The sequence below is a fragment of the Hylobates moloch genome, unplaced genomic scaffold (genome assembly GCF_009828535.3).
Source record: "Hylobates moloch isolate HMO894 unplaced genomic scaffold, HMol_V3 SCAFFOLD_3, whole genome shotgun sequence".
In the NCBI taxonomy this organism is placed as follows: Eukaryota; Metazoa; Chordata; class Mammalia; order Primates; family Hylobatidae; genus Hylobates; species Hylobates moloch.
Window position 1 is genome coordinate 90,373,593 of NW_026652278.1, and position 21,906 is coordinate 90,395,498.

At 42.8% G+C, this 21,906-nt stretch overlaps 1 protein-coding gene across 4 annotated transcripts in view; it reads right to left on the bottom strand.

The window, feature by feature from the left end:
* CCNY (cyclin Y) overlaps positions 1–21,906 on the bottom strand; it is a 309,167-nt gene that overhangs the window by 250,546 nt on the left and 36,715 nt on the right. The gene's annotated exons all lie outside the window — the stretch shown is intronic.

Genomic DNA, 21,906 nt, shown 5'->3' on the forward strand with positions numbered 1-21,906 from the left:
ACCTCAGGTGATCCGTCCACCTCGGCCTCCCAAAGTGCTAGGATTACAGGCATGAGCCACTGCGCCCAGCAAAAAGTTATTTAATATTAATGGGACAATACTCATTGTAAGAATCCATACTTCAATTGCTAGCATAAGTAAATGACAGGCAGGAGATATTGAAAATGCAATCTTACAGACATTCAAGGAGAGGATGCAGGACATTTCTGTGTCATAAATGTACTATGGAAAATAAAAATGAGAAAAATGGAAATAAAATACAAGAAAAGGTTATGATGATAAATTTCATATTATTTTACCACAATAAAAAATATTTTAATAAATTATAAATGGTGTGATATGTTTTGGCTGTGTTCCACCCAAATCTCATCTTGAATTATAGCTCCCACAATTCACACGTGTTGTGGCTGGGACCCTGTGGGAGATAATTGAATCATGGGGGCAGTTTCCCCCATACTGTTCTCTTGGTGGTGAGTAAGTCTCATGAGATCTGATGGTTTGATAAGGGGTTTCCCCTTTTGCTTGGCTCTCATTCTCTCTTGACTGCCACCATGTAAGATGTGCCTTTTGCCTTCCACCATGATGGTGAGGCCTCCCAGCCACGTGGAACTGTGAGTCCATTAACCTTTTTCTTTACAAATTACCCAGTCTCGAGTATGTCTTTATCAGCAGTGAGAGAATAGACTAATATGAGTGTGATCTAATTACCATAAAGGGAGAATGAGGACTATTGACACCAAAATATGAGATTGGGATTACAGCTCATTTTTATTTTCTTTTTCTGTTTATCTTTCCAGTTTTCTATGATGAATGTTTCATAATCAGAAAACAAACTTAAATGTTTCCAGCCCCACAAAAAATAACCAGTTTTTTACTTTTTTTTTTTTTTTTCGAGATGAAGTCTCACTTTATCTCCTGGGCTAGAGTGCATTGGCACAATCACGACTCACTGCAACCTCCGCCTCCCAGGCTGAAGTGATCCTCCCACCTCAGCCTCCTGAGTAGCTGAGACTGCAGGAACGCACCACCATGCCAGGCTAGTTTTTTTTTTTTTATCTTTTTTGGTAGAGACGGTGTTTCAACATGTTGCCCAGGCTGGTCTCAAACTCCTGGACTCAAGCAGTTCACCTGCCTCAGCCTCCCAAAGTGTTGGGATTACAGGCATGAGCCATGGTGCCCAGCCATTTACTTTTAATCTTAGTAATTTATACAGAACCAGTTGTCTGGTGTTGTGGTCTCTCCCTGCTCTGAGTTGACTGGATGGTTGTGTAGATTGGCCTTGGGCACACTGGGTGGAGCCCAGAGCAAGGTAAACCACCTGGAGGCTCCCCTGCCTCAATCCTGCAGCAGGCACAGGCACAGGACTTTGTTGACAGTGAAAAAGTGCTTGTTGCAAAGAGCCTGAAACAGACGCAGACTCGGGGAAGTGACAGTTACATGCGCAGAGAGACCTGAAGGAATCTGTAAATATCACCAGCTAACAAGCGACACAGCTCTACCTGTACATCCTACTTCAGTGCCTTAATATAAAGAAAACAAATATTTCACAATCAAATAATTTGCTGCAATGTAAAGAAATCTGTGAAAATTTGTATACTATGTGGAATCTACATATCCCCAGAGATGAGACTGGAAAGACAGTTATCATGAAACCGGTCTTCGGCCTTCGGCGGTTTCCAGTTTTTGCCACACTTTCAAACGAGTCCACGTGAGCCAGCCGCAGCCATTTCAGGATCATGTGAAAGGGATCATCATCCCTGGACTCTAGGAAATTGAGGTGTGGGAAAGGTAAAGGAACTGGCCCTAGGGTGTTGTATGCAAGTTGGAAGCAAAGAGACAGCTAAGACCACATCTCCTGACTCCCAGTCCAAGGCACTTTTAATGCCCTACAATGCCTAGAAGGAAAGGTGGTAAGAAATCATAGGAAAAAGCCTAAGAGCTAAGCTAAAGGAAAGAGGCTGGGAGCACTGACTCATGCCTGTAATCCTGGCATTTTAGGAGGCAAGGCAGGAGGACGGCTTGAGCCTAGGAGTTTGAGGCTACAGAGAGCCGTGATCACACTGCTGAACTCCAGCATGGGCAACAGAACAAGACCCCAACTCAAAAAAAAAAAAAAAGTAAAAAGGAATACTCTATTGGGATAATGATAAGGGTAATTTTCCCATTTCCTCAGCCCTCTAAAGATGTGTTCTACAAGATGGGGGGCAGAGGCACATACCCCAGGATGAGACGGTTTACTAGGAGGTAAAATAAAATCTATGGTTCATTTTGTCGCAAAAGAGGGAGAATGGCCTGGTACCCTCACATCGTAGTACATTAGACAGCCATGGATCAGGAATGATCCATGTGGTGCCCTGAATTGGGTGTGAGGGCACCATAGTGAGAAGGATGTAGGGCCCACATGCGTTAGTTTGCACAGACAAGTGCAATTAACAAGTACCTAATTAACATGATTTTTTGTGTGTGTGTGTGTGAGACAGAGTCTCACTCTGTTGCCCAGGCTGGAGTGCAGTGGTGCGATGTCAGCTCACTGCAAGCTCCGCCTCCCGGGTTCAAACGATTCTCCTGCCTCAGCATCCCAAGTAGCTGGGACTACAGGCGCCCGCCACCGCACCCGGCTAATTTTGTTTTTGTATTTTTAGTAGAGATGGGGTTTCACCGTGTTAGCTAGGATGGTCTTGATCTCCTGACCTCGTGATCTGCCTGCCTCAGCGTCCCAAAGTGCTGGGATTACAGGCGTGAGCCACCGCGACCAGCCAATATGAATTATCTTACATAGCTTTACTAAACAAACCCTTAGTCAAGTGCAAGGTAAACATAATGGCAATATAATTGATTCTAACAAGAAGGAACCAAACAAAAAAAAAGCACTTTTTGTAGATAGAGTCTTGCTCTGTTGCCCAGGCTGGAGTGCAGTGGCATAATCACAGGTCACTGTGGCCACAAACTCCTGAATTCAAGCTATCCTCCCACTTCAACCTCTCAAGTAGCTGGGACCACAGGCACACACTACCATGCTTGGCTAATTTTTAAATTTTTTGTGGAGAGGGGGGTGTCCCTACCTTGCCCAGGCTGGTCTTGAACTCCTGTGCTTAAGCAATCCTCCCACCTTAACCTCCCAAAGTGTTGAGATTACAGGCGTGAGCCACCACACTCAGCCAAAAACTTTTTTTTTTTTGGCGGGGGGGCAGGGACGGGGTCTCCTCTGTTGCCCAGGCTGGAGTGCAGTGGCACAATCTTGGATCACTGCAGCCTCGAACTCCCTGGGCTCAAGTGATCCTCCCACCTCAGCCTCCCAAGTAGCTGGGACTAAAGGCACATGCCACTATGCCTGGCTAATTTTTGTATTTTTTGTAGAGACAGAGTCTGGCCATGTTGCCCACACTGGTCTTGAACTCCTGGGCTCAGGTGATCCACCTGCCTCAGCCTCCCAAAGTGCTGGGATTACAGGCATGGGCCACTGCGCTCAACCAAAAATAATTTTTTGATTATCAAGAACATTTGAAATATAAAATTATATCCTGTATTTTTTGTTTTGTTAATTGAGACAGGGTCTTGCTCTGTGGCCCAGGCTGGAGTGCAGTGGTGCAATCATAGCTCACTGCAGCCTCGCACTCCTGGGCTCCAAGGATCCTCCTGCCTCAGCCTCTCAAGTAGCTGGGACTACAGGAGTGCACCACCATGTCTAGCTAACTTTAATTATTTTGCTTTTGTAGAGACAGGATCTGGCTATGTTGACCAGCCTGGTTTCCAACTCCTGGCCTCAAGCAATCCTCCTGCCTCAGCTTCCCAAAGTGTTGGGATGATAGGCATGAGCCACTGTGCCTTCCAATCCTGTTTTGTGTTTTGTTTTGTTTTGTTTTGTTTTGTTGAGACAGGGTTTCACCACGTTGCCCAGGCTGGTCTCGAACTCCTGGACTCAAGCAATCTTCCCACCTCGGCCTCCCAAAGTACTAGGATTACAGGCGTGAACCACCATTCCCAGCCAATCCTCTGTTTTTAATAGTGAACTCACCCTGGTGAATAATATAACTTAAGATGTTAGCTAATCATAGTAGTGTGTATGTATAATTTAAAACTATACATATATTAAGACAGTGCTCAAAAAGCAATCACACTACAAAGGCTAAGCAATCAAAAAAGCTTGGAGAAGCCACACAAATGACCAACAGTTGTATGAAAAATGCTCAGCATCACTCATCATCAGCAAAATGCAAAGCAAAACTACAATGAGATATTGCACCCCAGTTACAATGGCTATTGTCAAAAAGACAAAAAATAACAAATCTTGGTGAGGATACAGGGAAAGGGGATATACACTGTTGGTGAGGATGTGAGTTAATACAGCCATGGAAAACTATGAAAGTACCTCAAAAAACTACAAATCAAAACTACCTTTGATCTAGCAAGCCCACTGCTAGGTATATATCCAAAAGAAATCAGCATATCAAAGAGGTACCTGTACTTACATGTTTATTGGAGCACGATTCACAGCAGCCAAAATATCAACCCCAGTGCCTATCAGTGAATGAATGGATAAAGAAAATATGGTATGTATACATGATGGACTATTATTCGGCCATAAAAAAAGGATGAAATCCTGTCATTTGCAGCAACATGAATGGACCTGGAGGACATTATGTGAAATGAAATAAGCCAGGCACAGAAAGACAAATACCACATGATCTCTCTAGTATGTGGGAAACTTAAACAGTTGATCTCATGGAGTTAGAGAAAAGAATGGTGGTTTCTAGCCGGGTGCGGTGGCTCGTGCCTGTAATCCCAGCACTTTGGGAGGCTGAGGCGGGCGGATCACAAGGTCAGGAGATAGAGACCATCCTGGCTAACATGGTGAAACCCCGCCTCTACTGAAAATACAAAAAATCAGCTGGGCGTGGTGGCGGGCGCCTGCAGTCCCAGCTACTCAGGAGGCTGAGGCAGGAGAATGGCGTGAACCCAGGAGGCGGAGCTTGCAGTGAGTGGAGATTGCACCACTGCACTCCAGCCTGGGCGACAGAGCAAGACTCCGTCTCAAAACAAACAAACAAACAAACAAAAAAGAATGGTGGTTCCCAGAAGCTGGAAAGGGTAGAGGAAAGGAAAGGGAGGATGAGGAGAGGTTAATGGGTATAAAAATACAGTTAGAGAGAATAAGTTATAGCGTTTGCTAGTACAGTAGGATGACTATAGTTAATAGTAGTTTACTGTGTATTTCAAAATAGCTAGAAGATTTGAAATGTGCCTAGCACAAAGAAATGATAAGTGTTTGAGGTGATGGATATCCTAATACTCTGATTTAATTGTTACACATTATATGCATCTATCTAAATATCACATGTGGCCTGTTAGCTTGGTTGGTTAGAGCATGGTGCTGATAACACTAAGGTCACAAGTTCAATCCCCATACAGGCCACGGGATGAGACATTTGGGGCTTCATTTACCTGAATGAAGAGCTTTTAATTCAAGTGGTCCGAATCACCCCTGCACTGAATCCAAAACTCAGACGTTCTCTTATTGGCCAGGCACTGTGGTTCACTCCTGTAATTTCAGCACTTTGGGAGGCCGAGGCAGGTGGATCACCTGAGGTCAGGAGTGTGAGACCAGCCTGGCCAACATGGTGAAACCCTGTCTCTACTAAAAATACAAAAATTAGCTGGTAGAGATCACACCATTACACTCCAGCCTGGGAGACAGAGCGAAACTCTGTCTCTAAATAAATAAATAAATAACACATGTACTCCAGAAATATGTATAACTATCATGTATCAATAAAAAATTAGTTTTTAACAAAGACTTGGAGGTTGGGCACAGTGGCTCATGCCTGCAATCTCATCACTTTGGGATGCTGAGACAGGAGAATAGCTTGAGCCGAGGAGTTCGAGACCAGCCTAAGCAACATAGTGAGACCTCATCTCTACAGAAAATTCAAAAATTAGCTGGGCATGGTGGTGTGTGCCTGCAGTCCCAGCTACTTGGGAGAGTGAGGCAGAAGTATCTTGAGCCCAGGAGTTCGAGGCTGCTGAGAGCTTTGATGGTGCCACTGCAATTCAGCCTGGGTGACACCAAGATTCTGTCTCTATGAAAAAAAAAGAAAAACCCCACTGCTCTTCCTCTCCACCTGTCATCCCCAAGCCTCCCAGGTAGATTCTCCATCACCCAGAGGCAGGTGGGGAATTCCTCCACCCTCACAGTCCACTGAGTCCGAGTCTGCTTCCTCACAGGACCTGAGTGACTGCTGACCTATCTCATGTGGATGGCCATTCTTCCTTGAGACACTGTTTCTGTTTTCCTGATTTTCCTGTAACCATCCAAACCAATCACTCTTTTTCCTTTTGTGGCCACTTTTCCTTGCTTTAGCTGTGAGCCACTGCCTTGGAGATGTAGCCTTTCCCTCTGTATGGCTGATTCTCAAATCTTTGTCTCCAGGCTTGGCCTCCCCCATATACCCCAGTCTCCATCTGTCCAAATTTTTACAAGATTCCCACACGTTCCCCTAAGCTTAATGTGTGTAAAACAACGCCTCCTTTCCCACCCACCTTCCCTGTTTTCCTAGGCTGGTCGAAGATGACTATTTTCAGGACTGCTGAGGCAAGGACTCTGAGATCACTCTCACCCTCCCTCTCTCATTGACCATCGTCATCCAAGCTGTCACAGACACCTGTCAATATTGCCTTCAAGGGGTCCCCTAGACTTCACAGTTTCCTTTTTGTTCTTTTTGCCCCGACTCTGAGCCCTCTCCAGGTCACATCCGCACGGCTGCCACTTCCTTTCGTCTGGCTGCCTTCTCTCAAGCTGAAATGAGCTCTTATCTGCCGGTAGCCCAATAGTCTCACATTATATACGTCACTCAGGCTCCCCCACAGATGCCCTGTTCCCACTAGAATATTGGCTTCATTGGGTCCCTGCCCCTCCACACCTCTTCCAGTCTCCCTCTCTGTCTAGACTCTCACACCTCACACACTCCTCCTCCCTCCTCCCCATGGGCTCGCTCCATCATACAGGCTGGGGTGCAGTGACACGATCATAGCTCACTGCAGCCTCAAACTCTCAGGCTCAAGTGATCCACCTCAGCCTCCCAAGTAGCCAGGACTACAGATGCACGTTACCGTGCCCAGCTGTTTTTTACTTTTTAGTTGAGATGGAGTCTCACTGTGTTGCTCAAGCTGGTCTTGAACTCCTGGGCTCAAGCGATCCTCCCACTTTGGCCTCCCAAGTGCTGGGATCACAGGCATGCATGAGCCACTGTTCCCAGCCTCCCACCTCCTCCTTTTTTGCCTGCTCTGCCATCAGGCAATCTGTGATCCTGCTCCATTCTAAGCTCTGCCATGTGTTAGTGCTTTGATCTTAGACAAACTAACAGCTCCAAAACCTCAATTTCTTTGTCCGTAAAATTATTACTACCTCGACCAGGCACGGTGGCTCATGCCTGCAATCCCAGCACTTTGGGAGGCCGAGGCGGGTGGATCACTTGAGGTCAGGAGTTCCAGACCAGACTGCCCAACATCGTGAAACCCCGTCTCTACTAAAATACAAAAATTAGCTGGACATGGTGATGGTCACCTGTAATCCCAGCTAGTCAGGAGGCTGAGGCAGGAGAATCACTTGAACCCGGGAGGCAGAGGTTGCAGTGAGCCAAGATCACGCCATTGCATTCCAGCCTGGGCAGCAGAGCAAGACTCCATCTCAGGAAAAAAAAAATATATATATATATATATTACCTTATTTCAGGGTTGTTGAAAGGATGAAAATGTCATCATGCATGGAAGGTTATTTAGCCCAGTACCTAGCACAAAGATCTTAATTTTGCCTCGTTTTAGGATTAGCCAAATGTGATTGGCAAAATCAGTGTCATATGGCAAACACTCAGTTGGGTGAGTGAGTCACAGGAATAGGTGCTTAATGTTTGTTGGCTTAACAACTTGCAAGCTCTAACATAATCTCTATCCTCTGCTAACATTATCTGATAGCTTAGATGCTGAAACATTTCATTCTTCTTTAAACTCCATGGCGTTTATGCGCGTGAGCCGCCACACCCGGGCTGACTCTTTTTTGTAATTCTTTCACATGTGTTGTTCCATCTGTCTAACTAGTTTTCAAGTTCCTTGAGGACAAGGATAATATATTATTATAGCTGACATTTCTTGAATGTGGACTATGAGCTAGCATTTTCAATTTATAAACTCGCTTAACCCGCACCACAGCCTGATGAGGGAGCTTGCTGTCGTCATCCCTGAGTTATGAATCAGGAAGCAGAGGCTCAGGTTGCCAGCGTGTTACCCGAGGGCACAAGGTTAGTGAGCAGCAGCACTGAGGCACCGCAGCCCAGCCCAGCAGCGAGGAGTGTTGCCGTGTACTGCTTCCTAGGGTGCAGGACTGCACGCCCTCAGGTGAGTAAGAGAGAACTTACTCACTGATTCCCTGACTGATGGAAACCCTTATCTTTTGCAGCTATACGTGCTTTTCTAGCAGATGCCTGGGCTCCTGGACATACTGCTCTGAGGCCATTTGACAGCACTCCTGCCATCCTCCTGGCCCCTTAAGATAAAACTTTCTTTAAAGAGCGTCCTAAAAACCAGATTTACACACAAAAGCCAGGATGACTCCTAGCAGATGTTTTGCTACCTGAAGGTTGTTATGTCACGTAGAAAATGAAGGAGGAAAGAAAGAAAAGGAAAAGAAGGGGAAGGAGGGGAGAGGGCATGTGGAAGAAGGGGTGAGGACAATGAACAGACCAGGGAGTACTAGAAAGACCAGCTCTTCCCAAACTGCTTCTGCCATGATGCTTGCTTCATGCTAAATGACCCACAACCTTCATTCATGTGTGGGTTTGCCCTTGTGCCTTCTTGGTCCCCCAAGCAGGGACAGAGTTCTGCTCGGAGAAGCTGGAATGGACCGAAAGCCAGGGAAGGGGCTGGTGGAAACCCAGGCAGGCCTCCCTCCAGTGGCATGATCTCAGGAAATGGAAATATTGTATAAAGAAGCAAGATGCCTGGCTCCAACTTCCATGCTGTGCTGAATGACAAATCCAAGATGGTTGGCCAGGTACGGTGGCTCACGCCTGTAATCCCAGCACTTTGGGAGGCCAAGGCAGGTGGATCACTTGAGGTCAGGAGTTCAAGACCAACCTGGCCAACATGGTGAAACCCCGTCTCTACTAAAAATACAAAAATTAGCCAGGTGTGGTGGTGTGTGCCTGTAATCCCAGCTACTTGGGAGGCTGAGGCAGGAGAATCACTTGAACCTGAGAGGCGGAGGCTGCAGTGAGCCGAGATTGCACCACTGCACTCCAGGCTGGGCAACAGAGTGAGACTCTGTCTCTCATAAAGAAAAAAAAATGGCATATGAAACATGAATTTTAAGTACAAAATTACACAGGATGTGTTACTATACTGGAAACTAACTTTGGAAAATAGGAGTCGATTTCCTGCACCTTATATCAACTCCTTCTGTGATAGAAGCGAAACCCACTCTAATGATCCCAAGCATATCTGTGAAGTCTTGCAAGGGGTCAGACCGGCAGCACCATCCACAGGGACATTACCTCTAAGGATCATGTATCAAGAGCCAGATCCCAATCAGGAAATTTCTTCCACCATTGTCAGTACAAAGGGCACTCAGCAAGCATCTTTTCCAAATGGACATCTACCCAGAAGTATCCACATAACCCAATCATCAATATTCAGAAACAAGAAGATATTAGAATTGTTCTTTCTTTCTTGCAGGGGTGAAAATAGGAGGATTAGGAAGATGAAGCCATGGCAATGAACGATAAGTAGCACAAACCTTACCTAATCTTTGTCTCATTTAACTGGGTAAACAGCAGCTCTGACACAATTATATGCCCCCAGATGCTGCTGTGACATTACTAGGTTACAGTGAACACAGTATCAGCTGATGCCATTGGAATAAACGTGCAGATTTCCAAAACCAAAGTGTTTACATGTAATATATATTTCATGTTCCTGTCCCCTCAAGCCTGTCTTGAAGCTGATTTCATGTAACATCCTCTAGACTTGAAGGAACATCACTCCACATTTCAAGGAGTAACAGCATGTATTTTTACAATTTACTCCTTAGCAGGGGGGAATTAGAGCATTAACTGTGGGAAATTTTTCTCTTGTACAATAAACCGAAAGCTTTGTAAACATAAAATGACAATTTTCATTAAAAAGCATGTTTACTTTTGGTATTGCCAGTTAGGTAAAGGATAAATGTCTTCAGGCAAAAGGACACCTGGCCATAACCTTTTCCTGAGAAGTCTGGCTCCAGTTTTCTGCAAGCAATGTCAGATTTTATATTTTTCCAAAAGAAACAAACGGGAATGCTTCATGAATTGTTCCTGTAGATTTTTAGTTCGATACTACATGACACTTGTATATTAGGCTCCTAAATACTGTGTAACACAGCAACAGTGATGAGAATCACTACACTTAGACCACACTTGAATTAGTGTCTCTTCCATCCACCCACTTTTTTTGGCTCTTCTTCCTCTGATCTCCCCTGCCTTGAGGCTCAGCTCTCCCCCTAACACCCTAGTGGTTCCCAACCTGGGCAATTATGCCCCCAGGAGACATTTTTGGTTGTTGCTACTAGGGGATGCCACTGGCATGTAGTGGGTAGAGGCCAGGGATTCTGCTAAATATCCTACAAGGCACAGGACAGCCCCCCAAAACAAAAATGATCTAGCTCCACATGCCAATAGTACTGTGGCTGAGAAAACCTGCAATATGCTAACCAAACCACTTTTAATTAAAAGAAGAAAAAAGCCTTTTCAAGAACTTACAACGGCTCTTATTAGATTATAAATTGTAACCTCCTCAGCCTTACTTTCAACACTTTTCCCAATCCATTTCTAACCTACCTGTCACCTGAACTGAGCAAACCTATGCTGAGCTCCCCTACGTGCAGGAGGTGCGAAGCTACTGAAAGAAGAAGAGGGGTTGGGGCTTTCCAGAAGCCCATCCACGGGTGCAGGGAACGGAGAAACTGGAGCATGTGGCTAGCACCCAGTAGGTATCAGGAATGGTCTTTCCTTTCTTCCTAATTAGCTGTAATTCCAGGCTGACTGTGATGGGTGGGTAAAGAGTGGTGGATCCTAGTCTTTTCCCCACATCATAATCTGTGCTCTTGTTTGTCTTTTAATCTATTAGGAAAATTTGAAAGACTAGGTTTTTCTCTATTTGACATATATCTACCTTTCTTTCTTTCCTTCCTTCCTTCCTTCTTTCCTTCCTTCCTTCCCTCTTTTTTTTTTTTTTTTTTGAGACAGAGTTTCTCTGTTGTCACCCAGGCTGGAGTGCAATGGTACGATCTCGGTTCACTGCAACCTCCGCCTCCCAGGTTCAAGGGATTCTCCTGCCTCAGCCTCCCGAGTAGCTGGGATTACAGGCATGCACCACCACGTCCAGCTAAGTTTGTATTTTTAGTAGAGATGGGGTTTCTCCATGTTGGTCAGGCTGGTCTCGAACTCCCGACCTCAGGTGATCCGCCCGCCTCGGCCTCCCAAAGTGCTGGGATTACAGGCACGAGCCACCACGCCTGCCTGGCCTTCTTTTCTCTTTCTTTTTAAGAAACATGGTCTTTTGCCTGTAATCCTAGCACTCTGGGAGGCCGAGGCAGGCGGATCACCTGAGATCAGGAGTTCGAGATCAGCCTGGCCAACATGGAGAAACCCCATCTCTACTAAAAATACAAAAATTAGCCGGGCATGGTGGTGTATGCCTGCAATCCCAGCTCCTCAGGAGGCTGAGACAGGAGAATCACTTGAACCCAGGAGACGGAGGTTGCAGTGAGCCGAGATCGCGCCACTGCATTCCAGCATGGGTGACAGAGCAAGACTCTGTCTCAAAAGAAAAATGATTAAGATGTCATGTCAAAGTATTAACCTGCTGTTTTGATAGAAAAATAGCAATGAGGATGGCCTTGGTGGCTCGTGCCTGTAATCCCAGCACTCTGGGAGGCCGACACAGGTGGGTCATGAGGTCAGGAGATCGAGACCATCCTGGCCAACATGGCGAAACCCCATCTCTACTAAAAACACAAAAATTAGCCAGGCGTGGTGGTGTGTGCCTGTAGTCCCAGCTACTCAAGAGGCTGAGGCGGAGAATCGCTTGAACCTGGGAGGCAGAGGTTGCAGTGAGCCGAGATCACGCCATTGCACTCCAGCCTGGACGACAAGAGCAAAACTCCGTCTCAAAAAAATTAAATAAATAAATAAATAAAATAAAAAAATAACAATGAAGGCTGGGCAGGGTGACCCACGCCTGTAATCCTAGCATTTTGGGAGGCCGAGGCAGGCAGATCACTTGAGCCCAGGAGTTTGAAACCAGCCTGGGCAACATATTGAGACCATGTCTACAAAAAATACAAAAATTAGCTAGGCGTGGTGGCATGCACCTGTAGACCTGTTGTCCCAGCTACTCAGGAGGCTGAGGCAGGAGGATCACTTGAGCCCAGGGAGATCAAGGCTGCAGTGAGCTGTGATCGTGCCACTGCTCTCCAGGCCTGGGTGACAGAGTGAGACCCTGACTCAAAACAAAACAAAAGACAGCGATGAAAACAGGCTTCCAATAAAAAAATAAGAAAAGACTGCTAATTTGTCAGGCTCAAATATCCCATGTGTTCAGGGAGTAGAGAAATACTGTGCATAAAAGCTCTGTACAGCCAAGAACATCTGCAAAATGATTATCACAGTTTGCCATGGACTACATGGAAGTGAAGTGACTTCATTTTACCTTCACTCTCCTAGGTAGGATATAAACAATTCTATTACAAAACATTTCCAGGAAAGTCTTCACACTGTCTCTCAGACAACCCTTTCTAGTATTAATGGAAATAGATAACACATTTCAACCCATGTTCAAAACTGGGCCTTCCATCATGTCTACACACATTGGCCATATATCTGTTACAGAAGGAATATTATGCTTGTATTCAGGCAAAAATTGCTCCAAAAGCTAATATATGTTGTAGTTAAGATCTCAGCCCTGATGCCAGATTATCTGAGTTTGAATCCTTGTGTGATCTCTCTAAAGCATCTTTTCTCCTATTTAAATGGATGTAATAGTCGGGCACGGTGGCTCACCCCTATAATCCCAGCACTTTAGGAGGCCGAAGTGTCCAGATCACTTGAGGTCAGGAGTTTGAGACCAACCTGGCCAACATGGTGAAACCTTGTCTCTACTAAAAATACAAAACAAATTAGCCAGGTATGGTGGTGGCCGCCTGTAATCCCAGCTACTTGGGAGGCTGAGGCAGGAGAATCACTTGAACCTGGGAGGCAGAGGTTGCAGTGAGTTGAGATCGCGCAACTGCACTCCAGCCTGGGTGACAAGAGCAAAACTCCGTCTCAAAAATAACAATAATAGTAATGGAATGAATATTAGAATACTAGCTTGAATAAATAATAGAGCTTACATTGGAAGTCTGAACAAACAGCATATTTACTTTGAAAATGCTCTAAGCAGTATGTCTGCAAGCATAAGTAACCCACTGAGTAAAGCAGTTGTTAAGCAGAAAATAAACAGATTTTTAATGAACCATATGGCAATGATAAATGAAAAATAAATTGTATAAGCGAATGCAAAAATAAAGATCTAAGAAAAACAAATATGAGACAAGACTACTGCTTCTGGCCATGAAGCAGTAACTGGTACTGGACTTGCCCTACTGCAATAAACAACAGGACACTAGAGAAGATATATGAAACAATTGTTTCAGACTCTGAACAACAGACAAAGCAGAACTGTAACCCCCGAGAGAAGTGAAACAAGGCAAAACCCACGCTCGCCCCAGCTTTCTTTCCGAAGCTGCTTTACAGATTGTGATACAGGAGGGGAACTCAGGCAGGGCGTGGCAGCTCAGGCAGGGCGTGGCAGCCTTGCTGCGTTGATGAGACAGAGCAGAAGTAGGGATGAGGGAGGGCAGCTGGAATTTCCAGGGCAGGGTACCACAGATGAGTAAGCTAGACAGAGCAAGAGCTAGAAATCCACATGGGAGCCCTCTTGCATCTTTGGCTCATGCACAACATAAAACTCTGTGAGGCCAAGCAAAGAGCATCTACTAGGAAACTGTAAGAGGAGCAGTCCCCAGAGATCTGAGAGGTGTTCAGGTTCTGAACAGACAAAGCCTAAAGACCTCGAAAGGATACTGTTCTGAAAACTTATGTGATTGTAGGAGTGGCATCATATTATTTGAAGGTACACTGATAAACTGAAGATGTATTCCATAAACCTACAGCAACGATTGTTTTTAAAAAAGGAGTGTTATTCGCCAATGGAGAAGATAGAATGAAATACTGAAAAACACTCAACTAATCCAAAAAGGCAGGAAAAGAAGAAAAAAATAAAAACATATGGTATAAATAGAAAACAAATAGCAAGACAGTAGATTCAAACCTAACCGTATCAGTAATTATACTAAATGAATATGAATTAAGCATTCCAATTATAAATCAAAGATTATCCAATTGGGTAATAAAGTAAGGTCTGACTCTCTGGTGTCTACAAGAAATCCACTTTATACAGACACAAGAATGTTAAAAGTAAAAGGACGGAAAAAGGTAAACATGAGACATAAGAAAGGTCGATTGACTGTGTTCATTTCTGGCAAAACACACTTTAGGACAAGAAATATTACCAGACATAAGGAGGGACATTTCACAATGATAAACTATCAAGTCACTAAGAAAAAATAACATTCCTAAATGTGAATGCACCCAGTTGTAGAACTTCAAAAGACTTGAAGCGAAAACTGACAGAATTTGAAAGGGGAAAAAGACAAATCCATAATTTAAGTTGCATATTTCACCACTTTCTCTTGTATTGATAGAAATAGCAGACAGAAAACTGGTATGAATACAGAAGACTTGAACAGTGCTATCAACTAACTGGATCCAATTAACTTTTACAGAACGCTCTACCCTGCAATGGCAGACTAAACAGTGTTTTCAGTGCAGATGGAACGTTCATCATATGCTGGGCCATGAAACTAGTCTCAATAAATCCAGCAGGATTGAAATCACATACTGGGCTTCTCCAACAAAATGCAATTGAATTAGAAATAAGTAACTGAAACTGGAACTCTTCTACATTGCTGGTAAGAATGTGAAATGTTACAATCACTTTGAAAACAGTTGTCAGTTTTTTTAAATAATGAAGTCAAACATATAAACAATTGCACTTCTTGCTATTTACCCAAGAAGAATGAAAACATATGTTCATACAAAACATTTACATAAATGATTTTAATCATCTTTATAATTTTCAAAAACTGGAAACAACCAACCCAAATATTCATCAATAGATAACTAGATAAACTACAGTTAAAAACAACAACAACGAGGCCAGGTACAATGGCTCATGCCTGTAATCTCAGCACTTTGAGAGACTGAAGTGGAGGACCACATGAAGCCAGGAGTTTGAGACCAACCTGAGCAACATAGTGAAACCCTGTCTCCGCAAAAAATTAAATAAATAAAATTAGCTGGACATGGTGGCACTCACCTGTAGTCCTAGCTACTCAGGCGGCTGATGCAAGGAAGATTGCCTGAGCCCAGGAGTTTGAAGCTGCAGTGAGCCATGATTGTGCCACTGTACTCCAGCCTGAGCAACAGAGCAAGACCCTGTCTCTGTTTTTTAAAAAAGAAAAGAATGGAATAATACTCAACAATACAAATGAGCAAACTACTAACACATACAACATTGATAAATCCCTGAAACATGCTGAAAGGCCAGACATAAAGAGTATATTGTTATGATTACATTTATAGAAAATTCTAGAAAATGTAAAACTAATCAATAGTGACACAAAGAAAATCAGTCATTCCCTGGTGCCAAGAGTTGGGTTGGGATTGTTGCAAGGGGACATGAAGGAACTTTGGGGGATGATGGGAATGTTCTGTATCTTGAATATGGTGAGATTATATTTGTGAAAACTCGTTGAAAGGTGCACCTAAAATGGATGTGCTTATTTTACATTAATTACACTTCAACAAATTTCTGTTCCATTGGTCTATGTGTCTGTTTTTGTACTAGTACCATGCTGTTTTGGTTACTGTAGCCCTGTAGCATAGTTTGAAGTTAAGTAATATGATGCCTCTAGCTTTGTTCTTTTTGCTTAGAATTCCCTTGGCTATTCAGGCTCTTTTTTCTTTTTTTTTCATAAGAACTTTTAAATAGTTTTTTCTAGTTCCATGAAGAATGTCATTGGTAGTTTGATAGGAGTAGTGTTAAATAGGTAAGTTGCCTTGGGCAGTATGGCCATTTTAATGATATTGATTCTTCCTATCCACAAACATGGAATGTTTTTTCCATTTGTTTGAGTCATCTCTGATTTCCTTGAGCAGTGTTTTGTAATTCTTCTTGTAGAGATCTTTCACCTCGCTGGTTAGCTGTATTCTTAGGTATTTTATTCTTTTTGTGGCAATTGTGAATGGGATTGCATTCCTGATTTGGCTCTCAGCTTGGATGTTGTTGGTGTTTAGGAATGCTATTGATTCTTGTACGTTAATTTTGTATCCTGAAACTTTGCTGAAGTTATCAGATCAAGGAGTTTTAGGGCAGAGACTCTGGGGTTTTCTAGATATAGAATCATATCACCTGCAAACAGGGATAGTTTGACTTCCTCTCTTCCTATTTGGATGCCTTTTATTTCTTCCTACTGCCTCATTGCTCTGGCCAGGACTTCTGGTACTATATTGAATAGGAGTGGTTCCTTGTCTTGTGCCAGTTTTCAAGGGGAATGCTTCCAGCTTTTACCCATTCAGTATGATGTTGGCTGTGGGTTTGTCATAGATAGCTCTTATTATTTTGAAGTATATTCCTTCAATGCCTTGTTTATTGAGAGTTTTTAACATGAAGGGATGTTGAATTTTATCGAAAGCCTTTCTGCATCTATTGAGATCATTATGCTTTTTGTTTTTAGTTCTGTTTATGTGATGAATCACATTTATTGATTTGCGTGTGTTGAACCAATCTTTCTTTTTAATTTGTATATATTTTTTCTTTTTTTATTTGTGTATTGAACCAGCCTTGCGTCCCAGGGGTAAAGTCTACTCGATCATGGTGGATTCGCTTTTTGATGTGCTACTGGATTCAGTTTGCCAGTGTTTTATTAAGGATTTTTGCATCCATGTTCTTCAAGGATATTGACCTGAAGATTTTTTTGTTGTTGTGTCTTTGCCAGGTTTTGGTATCAGGATGACACTGGCCTCATAAAATGAGCTGGAGAGGAGACCCTCCTCCTCAATTTTTGGAATAGTTTCAGTAGGAATGCTACCAGCTCTTCTTTATACATCTGGTAGAATTCAGCTATGAATCCATCTGGTCCTGGGCTTTTCTTAGTTGGTAGGCTTTTTATTACTGCTTCAATTTCAGGACTCATTATTAGTCTGTTCAGGGATGCAATTTCTTCCTAGTTCAATCTTGGGAGGTGGTACATGTCCAGGAATTTATCCATTTCTTCTAGATTTTCTAGTTTGTGTGCATAGGGTTTTTGTATTTCTGTGTAGATGGTGGTAATTTCATCTTTCTTATTTCTAATTGTGTATATTTGGTTCTTCTCTCTTTTTTCCTTTTTTCTTTTCTGACAGAGTCTCACCCTGTGGCCCAGGCTGGAGTGCTGTGACGCGATTTTGGCTCACTCCTGCCTCAACCTCCCAAGTAACTGGGATTACACATATGCGCCACCACACCCAACTAATTTTTGTATTTTTTAGTCGGCATGGGGTTTCTCCATTTTGGCCAGGCTGGTCTCAAACTCCTGGCCGCAAGTGATCCACCTGCCTCGGCCTCCCGAAGTCCTGAAATTACAGGCGTGAGCCACCCCTCCCAGACTCTTTTTTCTTTATTACTCTAGCTAGTGGTCTATCTTACTAACTTTTCCAAAGAAACAATTCCTGGGTTCATTGATCTTTTGTATGGTTTTTTGCTTCTCAATGTCCTTCAGTTCAGCTCTGATTTGGGTTATTTCTGGTCTTCTGCTAGATTTGGGTTTGGTTTCCTGTTGCTTGTCTAGTTCCTCTAGTTGTGATATTATTAGGTTGTTAATTTGAGATCTAACTTTTTGATGTGGATGTTTAGGGCTATTAATATAAACTTCCCTCAACACTGCCTTAGCTATGTCCCTGGAGAGTCTGATATGCTGTATCTTTGTTCTCATTAGTTTCAAATATTTCTTGATTTCTGCCTCAATTTCATTATTTACCCAAAAGTCATTCAGGAGCAGAACAACCCAAATACCTATCAACAGAGGAATGGATAAACAAAATGTAGTTTGTATATACAGTGGAATATTATTCAGCCTTAAAAAGAAATGAAGTTTTGACACGTGATATGATATGGATGAACTTTGAAAAGATTAAGCTAAGTGAAATAAGCCAGACACAAAAGGACAAATATTGTGTGAGTACAATATTTGTACTTTGAAAAGATTAAGAGAACTTTGAAAAGATTAAGCTAAGAGAAATAAGCCAGACACAAAAGGACAAGTATTGTCTGAATATTCATAAAGACCTAAAGTAGAATAGAGGTTATCAGGGGCTGGGGTAGGGTAAAATGGTGATTTGTTGATTAATGGGTATAGAGTTTCTGTTTGTAATGATGAGGCTGGGGGCGGTGGCTCAAGCCTGTAATCCCAGCACTTTGGGAGGCAGAGACGGGCGAATCACCTGAGGTTCAGAGTTCAAGACCAGCCTGACCAAAATGGAGAAACCCTGTCTCTACTAAAAAATACAACATTAGCCAGGCATGGTGGCACATGCCTGTAATCCCAGCTACTCGGGAGGCTGAGGCGGGAGAATGGCTTGAACCCGGGAGGTGGAGATTGCGGTGAGCCAAGATCACACCATTGCACTCCAGCCTGGGCAACAAGAGCAAAACTCCATTTAAAAAAAAAGTATTATAAGGGATAACTTATTTATTAATATCTGTATGCCAACAAATTAGATAACTTTTATTTATTTATTTTTTTTGGAGACAGGTTCTCACTGTTGCCCAGGCTGGAGTGCAGTGGTGCAATCTCAGCTCACTGCAGCCTCCGCCTTCAAGGCTCAAGCAATCCATCTGCCTCAGCCTCCCAAGTAGCTGGGACTACAGGTGTGTACCATCACACCTGGCTAAAAGTTAAATAGCTTAGATGAGATAGACAGATGGCTAAAAAGCCACAACTACTGAAACTGACTCAAGAAGAAAGGGACAATTTAAATAAATCTATAACAAAGAGATTAAATTAATCATCAGAAAACTACCATGATGAAAATTATAGGCCCAGGTAACCACTTGTGAATTCTACCAAACACTTAAATAGTAATTAATACCAATTCTTCACCAACTCTTCCAAAAAATAAAAGGGTATAAAACACTTTCCAAATTATTCCATTATGCCACTATTTCCCTCATACTAAACCCCAACAAGAATATCACTAGAAAACATCTGTCGAGTATAGATGTAAACATCCTGAACAAAATACTAGAACAGTGAAACCAGCAACATATAAAAAGATTTATGCCTCATGGCCAAGTGGGATTTATCCCAGAAATGCAAAGGTGGTTTAACGTCTGAAGATCAATTAATGTAATACATGATACCAATAGAATAAAGGACAAAAAAACACAAGATTATCTCAATAGCTGCAGAAAAAAAGCATTTGATGAAATGTAACAATCTTTCATAATAAAAACATTCAACAAACTAGGAACAGAAAGGAACTTTCTCAACCTGATAAATGACATTTATGAAAAACCTACAGTTAACATTACACTTACTGGTAAAAGACTGAATATTTTCACTCTCAGATCAGGAATAAGACAAAGATATCTGCTCTCATCACTTCTATTCAATATTACACTAGAGGTTCTAGCCAGGATAATTATAAGAAATAAAAACATCCAGATTGGGAAGGAAGAAGTAAAATTATTTCTATTAGCAAATGCAATGATCTTGTATCTAGAAAATCCTAAGGAGCTTAATTTAAAAAGCCTTAAAACTAAAGTATGAGTTCTGTAAAGTTTCAGGATAAGAGATCAACATACAAATATCAATTGTGCTGGACGCAGTGCCTCACGCCTGTAATCCAAACACTTTGAGAGGCTGGGGCGGGCAGATCATTTGAGGTCAGGAGTTCGAGACCAGCCTGACCAACATGGTGAAAGCCTGTCTCTACTAAAATACAAAAAGTAGCCAAGTGTGGTGGCAGGTGCCTGTAATCTCAGCTACTCAGGAGGCTGAGGCAGAAGAATCGCTTGAACCCAGGAGGCCGAGGTTGCAGTTGAGCTGAGATCATGCCACTGCACTCCAGCCTGGGTGACAGAGTGAGACTCTGTCTCAAAAAAAAAAATCAATTTTATGTCTATACATTTTTAGTGATCAATCTGAAAATGAAACTTAGAAAACAATTCCATTTATACTAGCTCAAGAAAAAGTGATACTAAGGAATAAATTTAACAAAGTGCAAAATTTGTATTTTGAAAACTATAAAACATTGTTGAAAAAAATTAAAGATGATCTAAGTAAGTGAGATAACATTCCATGTCCACAGACTGGAAGGTTTAATATTGTTTAAATGGTAGTACCCCCAAGCTGACCTACAGATTCAATGCATTTATTACCAAAATTCCAGCTAACTTCTTTGCAGAAACTGGCAACCTGATCCTAAAATTCATCTAGAAATTCAAGGGATCTAGAATTAGCTAAAATGATCTGGAAAAACAAGAACAAAATTGACAGACCCACTCCTCCCAATTTCAAAACTATCTAGAAAGCTAAGTAATCAAGACAGTATGCTTTTGGAATAATGAACCTTACTGTCCTGAGAGATCAGAAATAAACTTTCACATTTATGATGACTTGATTTTTGGCAAGGGTGTCAAGACAACTCAATGGGGGAAAGAATAGTTTTCTCAACAAATGGTGCTGGGACAACTGATATTCATATGCACAAAAATGAAGTTGGATTTTCTACTTCACTCCGTATACAAAAATTAAACCCAAATAGATTAAGGACTTACGGGTAAGAGCTAAAATTATAAAACTCTTAGAGGATAACAGGCCAGGCATGGTGGGTCACACCTGTAATCTCAGCACTTTGGGAGGCCAAGGCAGGTGGATCACCTGAGGTCAGGAGTTCGAGACCAGCATGGCCAACATGGTGAAACCCTGTCTTTAATAAAAATACAAAAATTAGCTGGGCATGGTAACAGGTGTCTGTAATCCCAGCTACTCAGGAGACTGAGGCAGGAGAATTGCTTGAACCCAGGAGACTGCCGTGAGCCAAGATCGCGCCATCACACTCCAGCCTGGGGGACAAGAGCAAGACTTTGTCTCCAAAAAAAAAAAAAAACGCTCTTAGAGGATGACATTAGGCAGTGGTTTCTTAGATACGCCGCTGAAAGCATAGGCAATGAAAGAAAAAAAGATAAACTGGACACCATAAAAATTTGAAACTATTGGCAGGGCACGATGGCTCAGGCCTGTAATCCCAACATTTTGGGAGGCCGAGGAGGGTGGATCACCTGAGGTCAGGAGTTTGAGACCAGCCTGGCCAACATGGTGAAACCCTGCCTCTACTAATAATACAAAAGTTGGCCAGGCACGGTGGTGCATGCCTGTAATCCCAGCTACTCGGGAGGCTAAGGCAGGAGAATTGCTTGAACGCAGGAGGCGGAGGTTGCAGTGAGCCAAGATCGTGCCACTGCACTCCAGCCTGGGCGACAAGAGTGAAACTCCGTCTTCAAAGCATAAAAATAAAAAAAAATTAAAAATTAAAAACTATTGTTCTCCAAAAGATACCATCAAGAAAATTAAAAAACAACCCACAAAATGGGGAGAAAAATCCCAAATTATTTCTTGGGTAAGGAGCTTGTATATAGAATATATAAAGAACTCATGACTCCATAATGAAAAGACAA